Source organism: Myodes glareolus, chromosome 4, assembly GCF_982192425.1.
Source record: "Myodes glareolus chromosome 4, mMyoGla1.1, whole genome shotgun sequence".
Taxonomy (NCBI): Eukaryota; Metazoa; Chordata; class Mammalia; order Rodentia; family Cricetidae; genus Myodes; species Myodes glareolus.
This window is the reverse complement of record NC_142029.1, coordinates 85,549,929-85,567,185: the sequence shown is the minus strand read 5'-3', so window position 1 is coordinate 85,567,185 and position 17,257 is coordinate 85,549,929. Positions and strand designations below refer to the sequence as shown.

The 17,257-nt window shown below is 51.1% G+C and overlaps 1 protein-coding gene across 4 annotated transcripts in view; it reads left to right on the top strand.

Annotated features, from left to right (window-relative positions):
- Lingo1 (leucine rich repeat and Ig domain containing 1) overlaps positions 1–17,257 on the top strand; it is a 180,655-nt gene that overhangs the window by 118,541 nt on the left and 44,857 nt on the right. For all 4 annotated transcript variants that reach the window (XM_048417190.3, XM_087905683.1, XM_085689714.2 and 1 more), the window contains one exon: positions 8,791–8,870. The gene's annotated coding sequence lies outside the window, so the exon portion shown is untranslated. The remainder of the gene's footprint in view (positions 1–8,790; positions 8,871–17,257) is intronic.

Genomic DNA, 17,257 nt, shown 5'->3' with positions numbered 1-17,257 from the left:
TCATGGATCTGTGTTTAAAGCATTGGCTTGGAGTGGGTAGGAGAGCCGGAGGTGGGGGCAGCAAGGAAAGGAAGAGGAAGAGGAAGGCACCTGTGAGAGGCTGGGGCCCCAGGAAAAAACTCTTCCTCAGGACCAGCTGTGACCCTCAGCTCCCAGGGAGCCAAGGTACTCCTGTGTGGGAGGGTTGGCGGCGTGCCTGCCGTTGGGCTGGTAGTGACACCTTTACTAAGAAGCCATGTGTGCTCCTTTCCTAGACGACTTGGGGACAGGCAGGGTACTGTGTGGTGATGCTCATCTGGATACTGCCAGGTCAGGCAGGTGTGTGCTAGGCCTGTGGCCTCCAGGCTTGCACACTGGCATACACTCACTCTGAGAACATGGGGTCAAGCGCCCTCTTCTTACCACATGGAGGACACAGCTGGGCATTAGCAGGCCTGAGGGAGCCAGTCAGAGAGCCTGGGCTATCAGGCTGACATCCAGAGCTGGGTCTTTGGCCTGGGGAAGTGAGAGAAGCCTCAGTTGGGCAGGGATGGGGCATGGAGCTATCTGACCATAGCTCAGAGCATGGCACTAGTCAGGGCTGAAGGGCCTTGTATCCCCCTCCTCTGCTCCCTCTGCCTCCCAGATCCCACACCTCTGCATCCTCTTGTCTCTGTTTCCCTCATCCATGCCCATCTCTGAACATTCAGGAGTATAGAAGTCACCCATCTGAGAAAAGGGAAGCCAAGAGAGGGGTACAGCGACCTGCCTCCAATATCACACTAAGGGACAGAGTCTGAGATCACATTATCTTGAGTTCTCTCCCTAAATAGACAGTTCATGCTTTCCCTGGGGTGGGGGCCTTGAAGGGCATGTACTCACCCAAGCTGGCTCCTCACAGCAGGTACCCCAGGGAGCAAGAGTATCCAGATGGTCCAGCCGCCCTCAATTGTCTCTTCTGGGCTAAAGTCACCCCCTTCCTTCCCAGAGTTCTTTTCCACCATTGCCCCTCTCCAAGGCTCCCTAGCATCCCTGTCATACCCCTATGACTTCCTACCCTGCCTGTTTTCCAGTCAGAATCAGGGTTGTTCCCTGAGGTTTTGCATGCCTTTCCTCCCAGCCAGCCCTGGTTCTGGTGTTCCAGCTATGGGAGAGCCTTTCCTCATTCTCTTACACACACACACACACACACACACACACATACACACACACACACACCCAGCAGCCTTCCACACTGGGCCCAGATGCCTCCTTCGTGGCCCCTAACTGCAGGCACAGCACCGGGCACCTCCCGTGGACACCATCTCACAGCTAATGCCTGCCTACCTCTTGGTCTCTTGGGCACTCTCTTCTGATACATCAGCCACTTGAGGAGTGGAGGATATCATTTGTCCCTGGTGTCCTAGCCGCGTAGTCCCTGAGCCCGCCACACAGTAGGTACACAAGAGGTAGCTGAGGTTCCTTCACACCTATTATCCCCTCTTCTTGTGCCTTCTCTTCTGTCCTGGCTCAGTGGGTCCCTTATAGGGATCTGTAACAAGGTTCAACCCCTCCCCTACAGCTTTCAGGCTTCCTGCTTCAGGAACTTCCCTGCACACCCTCCTACCACGCCCAGTTGTGGGGAGAAGGATCAAGACAAATGGCATCGGGGCTCTCGGGCAAGCCTTAAGGCACAGAAGGCCCAGAACCAGGGGATCACGGCTTGGGCTGCTGAGACAGGCGGAAAGCTACCCAGGGCAGTGTCTGGGCTCCATTTCCTGTTTTCCTAGTCCTGGCTGTGTGGCCATGAGCAGATCCTACAGCATCGTTGTGTTTAGGTTTCCTCTTCTCTTAAAGAGGCAATGACAGGTGTGCTGCAAATGGCTGCAACACGGAGGAGTGAGTCAGTACGGCGCCAGGCCCACCGTGCACTCAGGACACAGTGGGCATGCCCTCTGAATGCTGCTACTGTTGCATGGTCTGATGAAGGTGGCATTTGGGGGTGGCATTTAGGAGGGATTTCAGAAGATGGGGACATAGGAGCAGCAGCGTGAAAGGGGACTAGGTGGGGCACACAGACAGGAGAGAACCTGCCAGGGAGGAACCAAAGATGGTCGACAGGAAAAAGCTGCAGCCATGAAGGAGTATCCTCACAGGAGAAAGCCTCCCTCTCCAAAAGCCTTCTCTGCTAGTAGCTCACTGCCATTGGGCAGTGTCTCCTTCTAGAACTTTACCTCTGGCTTTACAAACACATTTATTGTGTATTATTTTAGAAAGGGAATGGGATCATATCTGTACATCATCTTGCAAGCCCCATGTGTCATTACCAGTGTGTGGGAGCATCTGTCAAGATCACAGCACCAGTCTATGGGGTTCTTTTTAATCGTCACCTAATATTCCATTGTTTGGACACAGTGTAATTTATGTAACCAGCCCCTGCTTGATGGATATTTAGGTTGTCTCCAATCCTTCACTCTTGCAAACAACGCCTCCGTGACTAGCCTGGTGTATGTATCTCACTGACACAAAGAGGCAGTTCCTTAGGATGGATTTCTAGGGTGGAGTTGCAGGGAGGGGGTACAGATATTAAGTTTTGACAGCTCCATTGCTCTTCTGAAAGATAAGGCCTGCTTCTGTCCATCCTCGGCGAGGGGAGTCGCCGCCCTCCACCTTCCACACCCAACACAGTTGGTCTTGTTAATTTTTGCCAATCTAGAAAAATGCCTCACTGTGGTTCTGGCACTCACTTTGTGCCTTCCCAATGAGGCCATCTTTTCATGTGGTGATTGGCCACGAGCGCGTCTTCCTCTGTGAGTTGACTGTTTAGATCCTTTGCCCATTTTTTCTCCTCTTTTTGCCTTTTTCTTATTGATATAAAGGAGCTTTTAGCACATTAGGAACGGTCAAACTTTCGTCTGTTGCTTGTGTTGGAAATATTCTCCCTAGCCAGCCGTTTGTCTTTTTAGCTCTGTTTCTGGCATCTTTGGCCATGGAGAGGCCTTACATCTTTATTTAGTCAAGTCTGTCAGGCTTCTCGGGGCCTCTGAGGCACACGTCTGGCTTGGAGAGATTTTCTGTGAGGCTTTTTCAGGGGAGCAGGGGCGAGGTCAGGTGTGACTGGGATGGTCCTTCTGGCTGGAACTGAGACCCTTGTGCCAGACAAGATGGGGCAATGAGGGAGAGACTGATCTTGAAGAGGTTGTTCTAGAGCTCAGTGGCCATGGTGACAGGATGTGATGGTAATTGGGAAAGAGGTCTAGCATGGTGATCAGCTTGGAGACTGAGTGACTGGTGCCACCACACCTGTAGGGGACAGGACGATGGAGGGAAATGTGCAGTGGATATGTGTGCTCACTCTGTAGGGTACAGACATATGAGCACATACTTGTACACATGTGCATGCTTCATGCACACGCTTAGAGGTTCTGGATGGTGTCATATCTGTACTATGGCCTGGTTGGGGAGGGCGTCCACTTTTGTAGAAGTATATGCTCTCTCTCTCTCTCTCTCTCTCTCTCTCTCTCTCTCTCTCTCTCTTCTCTCCCCTATTACCATGGGAAACTTGGTTCTCCCATAAGGAACATAAGACATTATTTTACTCATGGAAGATCATAGTGTTACTAAATGGTGCAAAGAGGTTGCTCTTTAGGTAACTCTGACCCAGCCTCCTCCACACAGACTTCCCGCTGTGGCCTTCTCTCCTTTCTAATGTGACCAACCGGAATCATCAGGGACTCTTAAGGACAATTATGGAACCTGTGTTTGATGTGCGGCTCTGTTCTTCTGAGACAGTTCATCTTTTTGTCCTTCTGTCCTCCATCCTGAGAGTGGTACGATCACAGTGCCCACCTCCTCGGGTGTCTGTGGGCAGTGTGAGTCAGTACGCTTAACACGGGGGCTCATTGGTACATCTGGCGGCGGTGACGGTGGCGATGACAGTGCTGGCAATGGCTTCCCCCGTGCCTTTTTGTCAGCATCGTCTTTGCCTCCTCCTGTCTCTCCACCATCAACCTCATCCGTATGTCCTCAGTCCCCCAGGAATCTTGTCACCATTTGCCTTGAACCTTTGTCCTCTGCTTTTGGTCTCAAACCTTTGCAGACTGAATTAAAGCCATTCTGCCAGGAAAAAAAAAATCAAAGGAGAGCAGTTAGAGTGTTCTCTGGAGCTTCTCCTGAGGCCACTCTGATCAGGCGCTTCCTGCAAGACCACCCATTCACCCATCATGGCCCAGTCTCTGAGAATCATTCAGACCATGAAGTCCAAGATGAAGACCCTGAGCTAGAATGCTCAGCTGCCCATAGTCTGAGCTGACCCAGCCCGGCTGCCCTAACCCCAAGACAGTCCTGAAACCTGACCTGGGGAAAATCTCCTCTCAACACCCCTAGCCAGGAATCAGAAGCAGAATACACGGTTAATTCAGGGTACAGCTCCCCACCCGTGCCCATCTGGGTACCTCCTGTGAGTCTGAGTGCTCTGTGAGGTCCTCGATTCTAAGAGTTCTCGGGTCTGCAGTGGGTGAGAATGTCTATGCTCACAGAAGTCACTAACCTTGAATTTTTGGATTTTCTACCCAAGTAGGGAAAGCCCAGGGAAGGAAAGAGTTGTCATTGCTGTTGCTAGTGTTCAGGGCAGTCTGTTCTTCACCAAAAACAGGGTGGCATGCTGGCCTGGAGACAGGGCTCAGTGGTTAAGAGCATTGGTCACTTTTCCGAGGACCCAGGTTCGATTCCAGCTAGCACCCACATGACAGCCCACAGCTTCTATAACTCCAGCTCCAGGAAATCCAGCACCCTTCTCTGACCTCGGAGGGTACAGCAGGCATGTGGTTATAGACAAACGCCCAAACACCATACCTATAAAATAAGATTTAAACGGTGTTGGGATACCATTTAGTCCTGCCGGGCTGGATGGCTGCATCCCACAAAAGTTGTCAGTTCACAGTCGCCTTCCTGAAGCCCTGTCCCCAGGTCCCCAAGGTCCCTTGCTCCAGGGGCATCTTCACTGTAAACAACCTCCATGCCCACCCAGTCCCTGGCACATCTCATCCCTGCAGGATGCTTTACAAATGGTCACAGTTTACAGCACCCCTGGTGGAGTTCAAAGCCAGGTAGGCCTGTAGATGCGTGCATGGGAGTCAGTGCCCAGTTTCTTCCTTCCTTCCTTCCTTCCTTCCTTCCTTCCTTCCTTCCTTCCTTCCTTCCTTCCTCCCTCCCTCCCTCCCTCCCTCCCTCCCTCCCTCCCTCCCTCCTTCCCTCTCTCTCTCTCTCTCTCTCTCTCTCTCTCTCTCTCTCTCTCTCTTGTCCTGGAACTCACTCTGTAGACCAGGCTGGCCTCGAACTCACAAAGATCTGCCTGCCTCTGCCTCCCGAGTGCTGGGATTAAAGGCGTACACCACTGCCACCTGGCCAGAAGAGTCTTTCAAACAGCCCGTGAGGAGCCGAATGGTGCCTGCTAGTTTGAGGAGTAGGTATTCCGTTGCACTCTCGTCTTGCTTCTACAAAAAGTGAGAAGAGGCAGGGTGTATGTGAACTTAAAGGCCTTTCCCTTGAGTGCCACCAGTGGGTGTGTTATCTTGGGGTAGGGAGACTGCCTCTTTCCCCTGCTCTATGCTCCCACAGGAGCACACCGTATCTAAAGTGATAATTGCCAAGTAAAGCGCCAATGACTTTGAAATATAAGCCTACAATTAAGTTAGCAGTTCCAAAGCCCTATGGCTTTCTCTTTTCCCCTCATGATCCACTCTGGGAAGCTGAGTGGAGGTCCTGGTGTCTTTCTGGGAGCTGGCCCCAGCTCCAAGGCTAGGTGGCCACTCTTAGGGTGCCCTGACCTTCTAAAGTCAAGTTCAGACCTTTGTAGGGTCCCAGTGGTCATGGCATTGCCTTGCCTTACCTCAGCTCCTACATGTGGGGATACCTGCACTTGGAGCCCCACTATGGGGCCTTGGAGCTCCTTTTTTTTTGGAGAGAAGAAACCCCATAGCAGACAACTGTGGTGGTCTCCCCCAAACCTCAGTTATTTAGAGGCCCCAGGGGGGCCTAGTTTTGCCACCCAGAAAGCCATCCTGGGAGACCACGCTGTCATCATGTGGCTCCAGGGCCCAAGCTACACAGTACAGGCCTTGGACACTTGGCAGCTCAGGCTCCTGTTGCTCTCTGTCTCTCCCCTCTGCTACTGTGGAGCACACACCCTAGGGTGGGGAGCTGGGGGAGATTGAGCGTATCCAGCCCCTTGGGGACCGACCACCTGACACTCTACCTTGAATCCTCTCGGCACCATATGGAACCTGTGGCCTCCAGTCCCTGTGTGGGGAGCTGAGGGGGGCAACGGTAGGAGTCATACAAAGCTCTGAGATGCTTTGTGGTCCAAAAGTGTCATTGCTGCCGTTCACAGCCTACCAACCTAAGCACCTCCTGTGACCCTGACAACTCAGAGAGCAGACAGCATGTCCTTTCCGTGGGAACACATCTTGCTCCCAAGGCCATTACAGAGTCACTGTCAGAACAACAAAGGCCAAGGCTGTGGCTTCCCGTTCATTTATCCAGCCCATGGCTTATTACATGGTTGTTGTGGTCCATGTCATGTCCTGGTTAGGATAATTGATTCTGAGTCCTGAACACCAGAAAGAAAACCTGGCTTTGCCTCTTGTTGCCTGTGTGACCGTGGGCCGGTTCCTTCTTTGTGTCTTTTTTTTTCTCTTATGCAGAATGAGAATCCTGGAGGGTTTGGGGTATAGTTTGGTGTAAAGGGCTTGCCTAACATGTTTGGGGGCCCAGGCTACATCCCCAGTACCACAAAAGAAACAAATAAATAAAGTGGTACTGTCGACAGCATCCATCTCTCTTAGGATGGTTACGAGGCTTAAAGGAGCTGTATTTGTGAAGAGATAGAACAGTGCACAGGGCACTATGGATGCCAGCTACCACTGCCACCATCCAGCACCAGACACTGATGGGGTAGAAAGGAACCAAATGGGTAAAGAGTTAAACTAGAGGCTGGAGAGATGGCTCAGAGGTTAAGAGCACTGGCTATTTACCAGAGGATCTGGGTTTGAGTCCCATCGTCCAGATGGAGGCTCAAAACCATCTGTAACTCCAGATCCAGGGAATCAGGCTTCACCTCCTGATCTCTAAGGATACCAGGTACACACGTGATGTGCAGGCATACATGAAGGCAAAACGCTCACAGATAAAATAATTAAACTAAAAAGAAAGTTTCCTATGAAGTTGATGCTAGAAAATAAACGAGACATTAGAGAAGATGCTCGTGGCTATCAGTACAGTGAGAGGTAGGGGAGGCAGGGCAGGTAGGGGAAGAAAGGGGAGGGCACAAACCATAACCCTCCTGAGGTACGACTGCATGCCTTAACATGTCGACACTATGAAATGTCAGGGAGGACAGAGCAACTGGGAGACCTGAAGGTTGCTCATGAGAGTGCAAGACAGTACGACCACCTTGGAAAAAAAGTGTAGTTTCTGGTTTCTTACAAAGAACATTTACTGCACAACCTCACGAGGCTTCTGCTAGGTAGGTACTTACCAAGAGGGACAGCTTCTCTCATGTGAAAACCCATCCATATACTTATAGTGGCATTATTTGTAGTCTACAAAAACTGGTTAACAACACAAGTGCTCTTTAGCTGGGGAGTGAATGAATAATGGAATACTACTCAGCAATAAAAAGGAATAAGATTCTGACATAAGACAGCACAGATAAATCTCAAAGGCACCGTGCTAAGTGAATAGAACCGGACATGAGGCTCCACACTGGGGTCTATTTATAGACACTGGAGAGAGCAAAACCTCGGGGACAGAAACAGGTCAATAGTTGCCAGAGGTTAGGAAGCCATTGGTTACAAAGGGACAGCCCACGGACACCTGGGATTGAACTGTTCTGTCCCTGTGGTGGTAGCTACATGCCTGCACACAGTTGTCAAGACTCACAGAACCGTGCATTAGAAAGGGTAAGCCAGACTGCACGTGAATTACACCGCAATTACTGTGCCTGTGAGACAGTGTTCTATAAAACGGCTGAAACAGGGACAGGTGACATGTATGTAGAAGAGGAAATATGTCGCAGAGGCCGCCACACCCTCCTTGCTCTGTGGTCATTGGCTCTTTGAGGCAGTGCTTTGGAATGAGGACCAGGTGACAAGGAGTTAGGTAAAGGCTTTGAGGCAATCTGGGATAAGGGAGGAAAACAGGGCCTGAGGGCTGTGCTCTGGGTACCTCTGAGGAATAGGTGGAGTGGCTGAGGTGTGGGTGTGATGACCTGGGAGAGAAGAGGAAGGGAAACTGCAGGGGCCATGATGAAGAGGAGGGTGGGGTGCCACACAGCATGGGGAGAAGACTTCCAAGGGAGGATGTCGGCCAGCCGCAGGCCCACAGAGCAAGGCCGGGAAGCTGGTGGTCATCGGTGGGGACCTCACTATAGTATTGTGGGATGGTGGATTAGAAACTAGGCATCCTGGGTGCTAAGGGCTGAGACACACTAGTGAAGCTTCCAGCAGGCAGGGGACAGATGTGATGGACAGCATGGGAATGAGGAGGAGGCTTGGGGAGCAGGGTCGGTCCTGTGTGCTGTGAGTGTCAGTAAAGCCAAGGTGGGCCAACCCTTGGAACGCCGAGGGAGACGGTGGGGAAGAAAGGGCTGGACAGGGAGTCTGTACTTCAGGGTGGGTACTTATACACAAGTGGGCTAGGGGGTGGGGATGGAGGCTGATGTCTAGAGGCCTTTACTGAGTCGTGGAGCCCTGTGGGCTAGGCAGTGGGGATCCATCCAGGGTAGCTGGAAGCCATCTCTGTCACACTAACCTTCCCTCTCTTCCCCTACAGTGCACGCTGAGACCCACAAACTGCTGCTCCCCAGGCTTCCGGCAGTCCCTCTGTTTGACTCCCTGTGCCATCTGACCCAGGTAGGAAGAGAGCAAGGCAACTCGCTGTGCCTGTGTTGTTCTGGGGTGTGACGGCTCAGTGTGAGGCCCAGGGTTCTGAACAAGACAGCCCTCAGTGAGTGAACACCTGCCATGGCAGGATACCCAATCTAGGGCTTCCGGCCCCTGCAGCAGGTGCTTGCTCAGAGAGGCCTAGCTTGGCTCTCGGGATCTGGGATCTGGATGCTGTGAACACCTGCCAAGTACTCCCACCCCAGGGGACTGGGCTCCCTACAGCTCCTGTGCTATAGCTCTGGCTTTTGAATGCTTGGGACCACAGCCACCTGACAGCTCTTACCTGGGAATCCCCAGCTCTCTGTAGGGCTCCTTCTTTCCCAGGGGTAGGGGTGGGGAGGGGGAGCTTCCCTCAGTCTCAGTAATGGCCCATCCTTCCCCTGCTCTGGGTATACTGCAGCCAGAGCAATTGACCTGCTTAAGCCACAGTCACTGTCCCCAAAAACTGCCCCTAGGGGCAGAGCTGAGACTGAGATCACAGTTTTGACTGGTCCTGAAGAGTGCAGCAGGATTCTTGACTTTCCCTTTCTAGCTCATAACAGCATCGCTGGGCTGAGGAGGTGGTGGGGCAAGGCTCGCTGGGCCTGTGAACAGGGCTGTGAGATGGGTGTGAAGGGCATCAGGAAGAGAAAGAACCCAGACTGCCTGAGGTGTGAGGTGGAAGAGAGAGGCCACGGGGATAAGACAGGGAAGGGGAATGGAGGCCTTGGAATGGCTTCCTTCTGCATCCTTTTTACCCAGGGGAGGCACGGTATGTTTTTGTCCTAGGTGGAGGCATCTTCCCAGTATTAAAATAGTACATCTCCTACCCAGCTGCCTGCCTGGGTAATTAAAAGCATGCAGTTGGAGCCCTTCCTCCCAGGGACTCACTAACTACTGCTAAGGCATTTGATGCTTATCCTTCTGAACTTTCTTCCATGTGCGTACAAGCATACTTTAAAAGCAAAAATGCATGGTCATACCAGGTGCATGTCTCCATCACCATATTTTTTTGCCAGACATGTGGACCTCCCAGATTTTATCCATGGAAATCTTCCCTTTCCTATCCATTGTGCGGATGGTCTGTAAATCCGTCATCAATTATTAATCCTGTCGGGGCCATTTAGGTGGTTTCCCGCATGTGGCTATTTATAACCCTTACTCAAGGAAGCTCTGGGTTTGGACATCTGTGCACGCTTGCGTTGTGAAACTTTCACAATGTGTTTGGAAGTGGTCTACCCAAGTCAGAGACTCTATAGTTCCACATTTGCTCTATTCCATATAGCCAGATACACTGACGGAAGGTTGGGCTGCCTCACATTCCCACAGACCTTGCAGAAGGCTCTTTCCCAGCTACCATCATTAGCAGCCACTTGCATTCCTATCAGTCTAATAGGAGAAAATGATTTTACTTTACATTTCTCAATCGCTAATGATATATGTATCCGTTGACCATTTTTGAGTCTCGGCTGGTGAGTTGCCTCCAGTCAGGCCTTCTTCCCATTTCTCTCTACCCACGTCCATTTATTCAGTAGATATTTGCCGGGCACCTTATTTGTGTTGAGCACTGGTTTGGTTAAGAACATACGGAACTGACCCAAAATGCCTTCTCCATGGAACTTATGCTTTAATGGGCAAATAGGGGCATGAAAGATAATGTATGTGCATGTGTGCTAGGAAGGAAAAAAAGGACATCAGGGGGAGCTGGAGAGAGATGGCCCAGGGGTTAAGCACAGTGGCTGCTCTTCCAGAGGACCTAGGTTTGATTCCCAGCACCCACATGATGGCTCACAACCATCTGTAACTCTTGTTCCAGGGGATCTGATGCCCTCTTCTGGACTTTAGGGTACTGCATGCACATGGTACCCAGAAATACATAAAGGAAAACGCCTACACATAAAATAATTAACAACACAAAACACACACAGCAGGAGAGGGGCATAGGTGGCCTGGATAATATCAGGATGTGATCCTTCTGCCTGCACCTACCAAGTGCTAGGATTACAGGCATATGCCACTATGCCTGATCCATGTAGTGCTGGGGATTGAACTCTAGGATTGTGTGTGCTGGGAAAGCATTCTGCATCCCCAGTCCCACAGGATGGCCTTCCTGCCTGCGGCATTGTGTTAGCAGCTCAGGGATGCTCAGGGATGCTCAGTCTATAGCCAGAAGGGAAGGAGATGAAGCTGCAGGGAAGGGAACAGCTGTGGAAAGAATGGATGACTATGTATGAAAATAGATGGCCCCTCATTTGATTGTCCTTTTTAAATTTCTAAGTGACGCAGGACAGGAGGGCCAAGCCTAGGGCCCTTCTGAGTGATGGGTTCAGGTGGTGTGCCTATGATCCAGTCCTGAGTACGGACATGTGAAAGGTATGACACCAGCAGACCTCCATGGGGGGAACTGTGGGGTTGGCAGAGGCACGAGGCTGTAGCTCTGGGGACACTTTTGAGTTGGAGACACAGGTTTTGTCTGTGTCATTTTTATAGTCATTCGCTTAAAGATCATATTTAATGCCTCTGAAGTGAGCAGAGACAGAAAAGATGGCACCCAGGACCTCTGCTGGCTAGAGGCTGGGAGAAGAGAGGGTTTGGGGGGGGGAATGGGAGGGAGGAGGATGGGGTGGGTGGTGACTGAGCAGGAGCCCAAGGGTGGAGAGAAAGAAACAGAGGTCAAAGCAAGATGTGTTCTCAGCACACAGGTGGGCTGGGGGATGAAGTGGGGTTCAGTGAGACCCCATCAGTGGTTGGGAAACAGGCAGAGGCAATGAAATAAGTCTTATGGATCTGTGAGAGGTTAAGAAACTTAACTCTTTGATTTGTATTTCAAATAGTTTTCACAGATTGTTTCCTGTATACTTTTTGTTCATTTAAATTTATGGTTTATTTTAATCCCTCAAAAGTTCAACATTTTTATATAGTCTAACATGTCACTCTTTTCCGCGAAAATTTCTGCTTTAAAACAAAACAACCCCTCCCCCCAAAGAAACCTGCCCTATATGTTTTCTAGTTGTTTATAGGGTTGAACTATGTTTAAATAGCTGGTGTATGTGCAGTGTGTGATTTGAGGTAGGATCTGTACTGGTCACTTTTCTGTTACTATCATAAAACACCATGGCCACAAACAATACATAGAAGGTAGAGTGTATTTTGGCTTATGGTTCCAGAGAGAGGGTCCTAAAAACTGGGGCGTCATGACAACAAGCAGGCACAACATCTCAATGGGAACAGGAATTGAGAGTTCACTTGTCAATCACTAACAGGAAACAGAGAGAAAAGCTGTGGGTTGAGGCTATGACCCCTGAAAACCCACCCCCAGTGAGGTAATTCCTCCAATAAGGCTGCACTTCCTAAAAGTTCCCCCCCCAACCTACTCTACTTCCTGGGAACAAAGTGCTTAGTACGTGGGAACCCTTCTCACTCAGGCCACAACAGAGGTGGTCAGTGGGGAAGGTCCTCCCCTCCCACCTCTGCCAATGTGTCCAGGCCTCATAGCCAGCATTCTACCATCCCATTGACCTATGCCTGGGAAGAGACTTCAGGAATTGGGACAGTAGACTCAGTGGTTGATGGGGGCATTGTGACAGGACAGAAAGGGGGAGAAGGAAGCCAGGGAGTGAGGAACTCTTCTGTGCCCCCCACAGCTAACCTAGCTTACCAAGGTCGTGTGACAACATGGTTTTGTGAGGTTGCTATTCTGAGCATCTGCACACAAGGAAACTGAGGTTCAAAGGTGCTTATGACCTCAGCTAGTGGGGTCACTTTCTGGGGATGCTTCTAAAACTAGAAGGCCCATATCCTGTTCCTCTCAGGCAAGTGGAAGGCTCCAGCACCGGACTGTGCCCTACACTCTCTTTGCATCCCTGTCTGCCATTTGGCTAGGTCTGGAAGGTTTTCCCATTTCCAGAACCAACCCGGAAAGACCAAAATACTCCTGGCAGGGACCCACACTTCATCTTACAGCTAACGTCTTCATTATCAGCTAACACCTCTGAGGGGTTAGCTGGCAGCCTGCTGAGGGTACTGAGTGGCGCCTGCCGAGGTGTATCTGGGTTAAGGAAGGTTGGGGAGTGCATGGGGCAGTTCACAGCCTCCAGCGGTCTGCCTGGAGAGGGAGGTGGAGGAGGGGAGCAACAACTCCTCTGAGAGGCCCAGGGTGGGGCTCAGAGAGGGAGCCAGAGTCAGCCAGCATCCATTAGGTCCCTGCTACATGCAGTACCAGGAGGCCTGTTTTGTGTCTGGTCTCCGGAAGGTCAGAAAATCAGCCACCCATGATCCACCCTGGGCCCAGCTGTCAGCAGTCACTCAGCTGAGGCCCATCTCCAACACCCACAATTCAGATCTGTCATCCAGCCCTGAGGAGGAGTAGGAGAGACAGGCAGCCATCTGGAATCTCCTCCAGTTCTCTGAGGGCCAGTCCACCTGCCCTGCCTGGGGAGTTAGGGCTTAGTCTGCCTCCAGAGTCAGGCTCAAGGTTCAAGGTAGACACAGGATCAGGGCTCACTGAAGAAGGCGGTTAACTAAGACGGCCCTTGGGGTACAGTGGTCTCACCCTGTTACTATGGAGTGCTCTGGAGACAGAAGGAGGGGCTACTTGCCTAAGTAGGACTTCTCTCCTCCCCTTACCTCTCTCTGCTCATGCCTGACCTGTAGGTACGAGCCATCGTAATTATAAAAGTAACCGATGCCCAACTCTCTTCCTATTGAGTTAGACTCTGGTTTAGTCTTGCTGGGACCCCTGTCTCCTCTCCTTCCCTGGCTTGGTGTTCCTTGATGAGCCACCAGCTACCTTACTTCTAGCTGGAGGTCAGCAGGTCCTGGGTCAGCCTGCAGTCTGGTGCGCTCAGGTTCCCATGTGCTCAGGGAGGAAGCTGGGGGATGGGGGTAGGAAGTGAGAGAGTGAGACTTTCAGGGAGGGAGAAAATGCCTGATACCTGAGAGCAGGGCTAAGCAAGCATTCAAAGGGTGTCTATGTGAGCAGAAGGGTGGAAGGGACTGGGGGACACTCACCTATAAAAAGGAGGAGGGGCCAGGCTAGTGAGTAGATTCCATGCTGAGGCCCTGGGAATCTGGAGGACCATAGGACCTCTGTGTCACCACTGAGTGTTGCCTCTAGCCTGTCACCTGACTTTAGGGCATGGACTGATGCCCATGAGCATCATAGGCCATGTCCCTGGACTGATGCCAGCCCTTGCAGGACATGAGTGTGTCCTGGGGAGTGTATTGGTGTGGTCACTGTTCTGGCCCAGTGCCTGCCCTTGATGGGCAACTCTAGGACCATGGCTGGGCCTTGGTTCCACCCTTCAGGGGCTTCCAATGTCTGGGAGGGAGGCAAATGTGTGAGTAAGAGACAAAATATTAAGGGCCTCGTGTGTGTGTGTTTTGTTCCATTCAAGCAACTTCTTAAAAACACCTGAGATTCAATTCATATACTGTCATAGCCACCATTTTGAAATGATGGTTCAGTGGTTTTTAGGATACCCATGAGATTATGGATCCATAGTCAATATCTAATTCCAGGGAGTTTTCATTATCCCCAAAGAGACCCTGTACCTGTGAGCAGTCCTCCGCCATTGTCCTCTGTGTTCCCTGGCTTTGCTGACTCTCTGGTTTCCGTAGAAATCACAGGAACTCCTGGCACTCGGCATCATGGTGTCATGTTCCTCCAAGCTGTGGTGTACATCAGTGCTCTGCTCATTTTGACGGCTACATAGTATTCGCTACACATGAGCCACATTTGTTTATGACTACATAGTATTCGCAACACACAAGCCACATTTGTTTACGGCTACATAGTATTCGCCACACAGGCCAGTCACGTTTGTTTATCTGCTCATTTGAGTGGCTTTGCTTTTTTCTGTTGTGAGCAGCGCTGTTGTGAACGTGCGCACAGATCTGAAACCTTGCTTTCAGTCTCCTGGGTCTGTTCTGAAGCAGTGCACTTGCCGGGTCTGAATCGTGTTTGGTTTGGATGCACTGGACATCGGCCCTCGGGTGCTCTCACCCCTTGCTGTGTCAGCCCTTGATGACTAGTTGGTGATGGAGAGTAAATTCTGGATGTCCTGAGATGGGGAGGGCTGCTGACCTGGGCAGGTCCTGGAGGGCATTCTGGAGAGAGCCACCTGAGCTTAACCTCATCCTTGGAAACATATTCTACAAGTTGGAAAGGGAGGAAGTGGGTTTCTGAGGACAGAATCAAGGTCACTAGGCCTAGCCTTAGTGTCTTCCTCCTTCCAGCGCCTGCTTGCTGTCTCACTCTACATGTCCTGTCATGTTTCCAGAAAATAGTGCCCGGAGAGACAGGGAAGACCGGTGGTTAGCGCCATCCCTTTCTCACCCAGGACTGAGATGACCCTAAGCTAGGGTACTCTATGTTCCGGATTGATGTCCAGCTTTCCCCTCTCTGCTCAGGCAAGTGAGAGCTGGGCCAGGTCTGGCCAGGAACTCCCAGGACTGTGCAGAGCCAGAAGCAGTGCCGACACCCGTGTTTCTGCTCTGCCACTTAATAGGTAATTATACCCTGACATGCACAGGGGCGAAGAAGGGATTTTCTGTGAAGCAAAATCTCCCGTGAAATATTCAGGCCACGCTGGGCTTTGCCTCCCAGCCAGCCTAATCTCTGCTGCTTGGTTTGCAAGGGCTAGAGAGGCCATGTGCGCCTACAGGCAGCATGGGGTTTTTTATTTTCTTCTCAGCAGAGAGGACCTCACGGACCAGTTAGAGCCCAGTTTGAGGTCTCAGATGGTGTGTGTGTGTGTGTGTGTGTGTGTGTGTGTGTGTGTGTGTGTGTGTTGGACACCAGATCGTATATGTGTCTCCCCATGTCTGTGTGTTTGGGGGTGTGTTTTTGAGTGTGCGTATCTGGCATTTGCCTCTTTCTTGTCTGTATATGTTCGTATAACCTAACATGTATGTAAGTAACCCTGATCATGCCAGTTCATATGTGACCATCCAGCGTCCATGTTTTTCATGCTTGTTGTCCAGCTATCTTGGAAGCCTCTCAGTGAGCCCATTTTTCTGATTCTACCTACCTGTGGTGTTCTTAGGCTCTCTCAAGCAAAGGGCTGCCCTGCAGGTGAATTTGGCCAGAGTTTGTGTATGGCCTGGAAGTCTCAAAAGCCTTTTCTGCTCCCAGGCTTGGGGGCAGCAGGCTCCTGCTAGTGTGGAGCCTGTCAATCTGTCTAAACTGGATCACAGTTTAGTACTTGGTAGGGGGTGTTAGTGGTATTTGCTTCTGAGAGTTCATTAAATCAGAACATGCCTGTCCCTTGGTGACCCTGGCACCTTTGCTTCAACCCCTGTCTGCCCTAGTCCATAAACCTTCATTTGCCACCTCCTTATCACTGACTGTGGACTATCCAGGGCTTGACACCAGGACCAGCATTAAAACAAATCAGCGGTGCAGGTCTGTTTGTGTATGGGGGGAGCATTGCAGCATGTATGTAGACACATGTGTCTACATGCATATAGAATCCAAAGGATAGCATTAGGTATTGTTTCAGGCACTGTCTATGTAAATATATATGGGGGGATCAGTCTTTCCCTGGCCTGAAACTCTCAAGTAGACTAGTCTGGCCAGACATTGAGCCCCAAGGATCTGCCTGTCTCTGCCTCTCCAGCACATGGGATTAAAGTGCGAGCCACCATGTCCCGGTTTGTTTTAACATATTCTGTTGACCGACTTTGTGTTTACAAGGAAAGAGTTTCACTGCCCGAGTCATCTCCAGCCCCATCTGCTTTTGAGGGCTCATTATGTGCCAGGTCACATTAGAAGCCTTTACAAGCATTTGATCCTCCGCTCGCCATTTCTGTTTTACAGATAGGGGAAACTGAGATGCAATCATATTAGCTGCTGGTGACTGGAGAGCTAAGCTGTGGCAATAGAAGGCAGCCTGTGTGGGTCCCAAGATCTCCCATGAGCCTCTGCCTGCCTCTGCCCCCAAATCAGTCCGTCTAAGAACATCTCTTTGTACATAAGGAGCTCCAGGGTGGGCAGCTGCACCCCAGCCCCCAACCTGGAGACAGTCCCGAACCCGTTATTCACTCTGTCCTTAGCCATCAGGGTGGTACCAACAGCACTCCATGTACTCTGGCGTGTCCACACTCCAGGATGCTATATACACTCTGAGATAGAGGCCTTGGTTATAGCTCCGATTCCGCAGGTTGTGGTGTATGCCCTGGGCAGGCCTGACCAGGGCAGGGGAACTGGCCTAGGCTGTTAGCTGAGTGGTAATGGGTGGATTGGAGGAAGAAGGCTTCCCAACAGTGGATACATTGGAACTCCAGTTAAGAAAAAGCAGATGTGTTCAGTCCATTGGTGAGGGACAAACACCCCAGGAAGAGGGACCAGTCTATGCAAGGACTCTTGAGCCAGG